This window comes from Asparagus officinalis, chromosome 7, assembly GCF_001876935.1.
Source record: "Asparagus officinalis chromosome 7, Aspof.V1, whole genome shotgun sequence".
Taxonomy (NCBI): Eukaryota; Viridiplantae; Streptophyta; class Magnoliopsida; order Asparagales; family Asparagaceae; genus Asparagus; species Asparagus officinalis.
In genome coordinates this window covers 33,809,990-33,815,989 of record NC_033800.1, presented here as the reverse complement: position 1 = coordinate 33,815,989, position 6,000 = coordinate 33,809,990, and positions in this window count along the sequence as shown.

Genomic DNA, 6,000 nt, shown 5'->3' with positions numbered 1-6,000 from the left:
CAGCCGAGTCAGACCCGCACTCAGGCGGTAATCTAGCTGCAGCAGCAGTCAGCCACGGGTGGATGGCGTGGTCGCGTTCAGTTTCGAGGGGGCCATGGTTGTGGTTTTCGAGGTGGTCACGATCAACCAACACGTGGTGGACGTGGTTTTAATGGGTATCAAAACTTCTGTGCACAAACACGAGGTCCACAACTGAATGCGAAATCTGTAATTATTCTGATATTGTTGTCACCAATCATTCTAAGTTTACAGATTTCGGTTCTAACTCGTTTTCTAATAGGATATTGGGCTCTTGACCATCTACAGTTGTTTGTCAACTTTGTTTTAGTCCAAGTCACACCGCTCTCATAGTTTCATATTTCTTTTAGTTTATCTTTTACATAACTTTCAAGAGATCTAAAACCATTAAACTGTAGTATGATAAAGAATAAATAGATAAAACATATTGTCACGTCAACTTTTTGTTTATCTACTTTCAAGGTTTTTGGTTCGCAAAACAACATCCCATTTCACTTACATGTTGATAGAGAGAGAATTAAATGGTTCAAGATTTATGATATTAAATATGCACTAAATGAATGTCAAGCATTGAATCATTGGACTTTGAGATTCGCGTAGGGATTCAATAATTTACATTCATTTTTACATATTTAATTAATGTTATAAATCATGTCCACTCTATATTTTCTTTGTTGATGTAGAAACACATTCAAACTTGTTAAAAAAGTGACTTTGATACTTGCATTCCCAATTTCAGTTTAGGGCCTGTTCGTTTGCCTTAAAAAATGGGAAATCAAAAAAATAGAAAACTATTTCTAAGAAAAATGGGTTTTTGAATTGTTTGGTTGGCTAAAAAAAAGGAAATCAAAGAAATGGAGATGAGATGAGATGAGATGAGTTGTCACATTATTATTGGATGATGTGAGTGATTTTTTAAGAAAACTAGTTTTGATGTTGTTCGGTTGGCGAAAAAAATAAGGAAATGAATTATAAGAAACCTATTTCCTGTAGTTTTGTTGTTTTCTTTTGTTTGGTTCATTCTTAAAAATAAGAAATGAAATAAGATGAGATGAGTTGTCATTGTATTATTGGGTGATGTGAAGAAAGATTAAGAAAAGTGTTTTCACAACTTTTTGGGATGAAAACAAAGAAATAAAATGTTAATGAGATGAGGTGAATTGTTATAATATTTTATTCGATGATGTGAGTGATTTGAAATGATGAAAAGAAATGAGTTGAGTGATGTTTGGATGAAAATAATATTTTATTAGATGTGATGGATGAGTTGTTAGATAAAAATAATATTTTATTAGATGTGGTGGATAGTTGTTAGATGAAAATAATATTTTATTAGATGATGTGGATGAGTTGTTGGATGAAAATAATATTTTATTGGATGTTGTGGGTGAGTTTTAGGGATGGAAATGGAAAAAATGGATTATTTTAAGATTTCCACCTTTTCCATTTCCATTTCTTGGTTTTTAGGAAATAAAAGAACAGGCCCTTAGACTATCAGCAGCAGATGGGCAATATTTGCCATCCACCTCAGCTTATGTCCCCACCAATTCAAAATTTAGCACCCTCTATTCTTTCAACCTCACAGTAGTAAGGCAAATATCTACTTTTTACTTATTCGTATTTTTTTTTGTAAAAATCTCGAATTTTTTTCGATATCCAAATGACACAAACTTAGACTCTGTAAATAGATCTTGAAAAATAAAAATTATTGGTGAAAAAATTATTAAATAATTTGGTTTAATTATTGGTCAAAAAACTATTTTATAAAAAAGGGATTAAAAAAAGTACATGGGACCCACCATCTTTTAAGATTTGCCCATGGGCAAAATTTGCCCTCCATCCCATTCTCTCTCCAGTTGCCATCCAAATTGCTCTACTGCTGCATCTAATATTTTCAGATTTGCTCTTCTATTGCGGCTGGTCTTAGAAAACACCGCGGCAAGCTTGTGAGACAAGTGATGGGTGTTTATGAAAAATTTCCCACTGCATTGTAGCTTTCTACAAAACCCTCCAAAATCCAAGGGAATTTTGTGAGATCGCCCAACTATAGACTACTTAAAGTAAGACTTTCCAGAAGAGAGTTTGCTTTACCCGGGCGCAAGATAGCAAAGCTGGGATCCGGTATCTTGCTTTAGCTAGCAAACACTCCACTCTTGCTTCGTTGTTAAGAAACTTATTGTATATTTCATTAAAATAAAGGGGTTTTTTATAGGAAACCACCACAAAATATAAAAAAATTTTAGAGAACCACCACAAAATTTTTAATTTTCATGGAACTACTGTGAAAATATGCATTCGTTAACAAAGTGCCACCAAGTTCTAATTTTGCCCCATATTTTATTAAATAATAGATCACATGACATAAATGCCCATTCTCATAAAATTTTAGAGGTGACGAGTATTCGGAGGGAATTTAAAAATTTTGAGGGAGTGAACAAAGTTTTGGAGATACATAACGCGTTTTCTTGGAATGAGAAAATATAAAATAAATTGGCAGGTCTCAGTATTTTAAAAATTTAGCATATTATATAACATACTATGGATAAAAAATTTGATTTAGAGACACTTCGTCAAGTATGTATATTTTTATATTCTACGGAAAATTAAAAATTTTATGACGGTTCTCTGTAAGACCACTATATTCTGGGTTAGTTTTGTATAAAAAAAAAAGGTCCATATATAATTTTTAAGGTGGGACCTCATTCTCCCTGAGGCCGAATGGTCATTTTGGATCAGCCTAAGGAGCAATAAGCCTAAGGTAGCTTTAATGGCAAACTGTAGAATCTTACAATTTCTTAAAACTAAAGAGATTGACTAAGACGTACGAACTAACTGTAAATTTAAAACTAATAGTATACACTCAATCTCAATGAGTCACATACCTATATTTTCATATTGTACAAAATCTTTAGTAGTAACCTCCTATTTCAAAGTTGTTATGTCTTTAGAATTTGCAAAGCTTGCTTTTCCTGACATTTATATACTCGTTTATAGTTGAAAAATTAGGATAAAATATAGGGTATATAAATGTTTGAAAAAACACAAGAAGTGAAAGTATATGTGTGCAGACTGCAGAGTGAGTGAAATTATAAGGTGGTATTTGGGCTCAATGAAATAATAATACATTGGGAAAATGAAACTATATCCGTCAGAAGAATTGGGTGTGGGTCTGTTTGTTTGTCTTAAAAAAGTGGGAAACAAAGAAATGGAAAACTATTTCTAAGAAGAATTGTTTTGGGAGTGTTTGGTTTGCTAAAAAAAGAAGAAAATCAAAGAAATGAAGATGAGATGAGATGAGTTGTCACCTTATTATAGGATAATGTGAGTGATTTTTTTTAGAAAACATGTTTTGATGTTGTTTGGTTGGCGAAAAAAATAAGGAAATGAATTATAAAAAACCTATTTCTTGTAATAGGTTGTTTTCTTTTGTTTGTTTGGTTCATACTTAAAAATAAGAAAATAGATGAGATGAGATGAGTTGTCATTATATTATTGAATGATGTGACACACATTTAAGGAAATTGTTTTTCTAGCTTTTTGGGAGGAAATGAGTGGAAATAAAATGTTAATGGGATGAGATGAGTTGTCACCATCTTATTGGATGATGTGAGTGATTTGAAATGATGAGATGAGATGAGTTGAGTGATGTTGTGGATAAAAATAATATTTTATTAGATGTGGTGGATGAGTTGTTGGATGAAAATAATATTTTATTAGATGGTGGATAAGTTGTTGGATAAAAATAATATTTTATTAGATGTTGTGGGTGAGTTTTATTGATGGAAATGGATAAAATTGTACTTTTTGAGTTTTCTTTGTTTTCATTTCTATTTCTTGGTTTTTTACGAAATAACCAAACATGCCCTCAACAGAAATCCTTTCTTTTTGAAAAAGGAGAAGACAAGTCGATGTGAAGTCCATGGACTTATTAAAGCGAGTCTTTTTCTTTCCACTCCACGTAATTCTCTTTCATGGAAAGACTTGGAACGATGCACCAAGTCCAAGTCTCCAGTCCGACGAAGCGAACTGGTCCACCCATCAACTTGAAAGTTCAAGTACTGGCTCAATAAATCCATCAAAAGACCAAGACCCTGACTAACAACAGGTCTTGATGAAAACCATTCCTTAATTTTCTTCCGACTCATCTTAAAAATAAGGCAATTATATGAAAACCATTTTTACTTTCAATTTATATGTAAACTATTTTTAAAGTATGGGTTTTTGTTTCAATCAATCCCATCATAATCAAATTTTCACTAAGAAATTAAAAATCATATATATATCATACTCCCTTTAAAAACACGAGTTTAGTATTACCCTTCTCTATTTTACCCTTCTCTATTTTGAATATTACATTTAATTTAATCTATTCTAATTCTAATCATATCTTATCTAATCCCACAAGAAAGCCTAACAATTTAAAAAAAAATATTAACAAACTATGTGAAATATTATTTTAAATTTTTATTTAAATCTTAATCTATCTAAATACTAATTATATCCTATATTAACCCCACATAAACTACCTATAGCTCAACAATTAAAAAAAAAAGATTAAGATTTAATTCAAAAATTACACAAAATATCTTTAAAAGTTCAAATTTACCCAAAACACATTGACTTTTCAAAACTTAAAACAACGAACATGAAATGTAAAAACTAAAAATAGCCCCCGAGGAATTTAAAAATTACAATTATACCGTCAATATTTCTAAAATTGTAGAAACAACCTCAAAAGTTCAAATTAGAAAAAAGTACCCTAAATTCAGTGACTTCAAAACTTGCAAACAACATAGATAGATTTCAGTGATTACCATTAGGCACTTAAGAGCTTAAAATTTATAATAAATAACCTCAAAGTTACATAAACTATAAAAACTCCCTCAAAATTTAAAAATCACAAAATTCCTAAAATTTTAAAGCTTATAACTGGTAGACATTAAATCTGAAAATTATCAGTAGATTGTTGAAATTTTGAATTTATCAAAAAACAACTTAAAGTTTTAGTAATTGTAAAAAACACATTCAAAATTTTAGAGTTAAAAGACGCATCTTAACATTTGAAAACTTACCACCAACTCATAAAGCATAAAAATTACAAGACCCAACATAAAATTTAAAATTTTCAAAAAAAATATTAAAGTTAAAAAATTACAAAACACACCCTCAAAAGTGAAGTAAATCACAAAAGGTTGAAATTTGGCAAAGAAAAGAATAAATTTTTGATATTATTTCATTAAGATATATAAGTTTAAGTTTCAATTTAAAGTTTATCATCCATTTTCAGCATCGAAAAGTAGTCTAAGTTGACGCTGGTAAAAAATAACAATTACAATAGATTAAAACTATCCAGTTAAGGAATAAAATTTTTAAAAAATATATGATAGATTAAAAATTAACATTACTGTATAAATTTAAGGAATTACATATAATTTTACTAATAACATTAATTGATAGAAGACTAAATTGCATAAAACTAACAAAAGACTATAATATAATAAGTTAGCATTAATTGATTATAATATATAAACATTCATCTCTGATGTTAATAATATTTATAGAGTAAAAAAATACAATGAATTTTATATTAAAAAACTATCAGAAAGTTTAGAGATATCCTTTAAAAAATCAAGTTGTTTTTATTTCAAATAGAGAAGTGAAGTAAATAAACCCAAAATACGAAAACAGTCATGAATCGCTTAAACTGACATTGACGAAAAGTATAATTTTGTCCCAATTTAAAAAAGCATTCATCGTGAAAGATAAAAGAAAAATTATTTTGTATTTATAAATTTTCATACTTTATTCTTGAAATATTAAATGAATCATAAACTTAATATAAAATTACATATAAATGATCTTACAATAGAAACTAAAGTGAAGTTATTGATCAACTATGTTGTGAGATATAATAAACCAGATAAGATGAGAGAAATCACTATAATGGACAAAAGGTATATACATGATAATTAGTTGCAATAG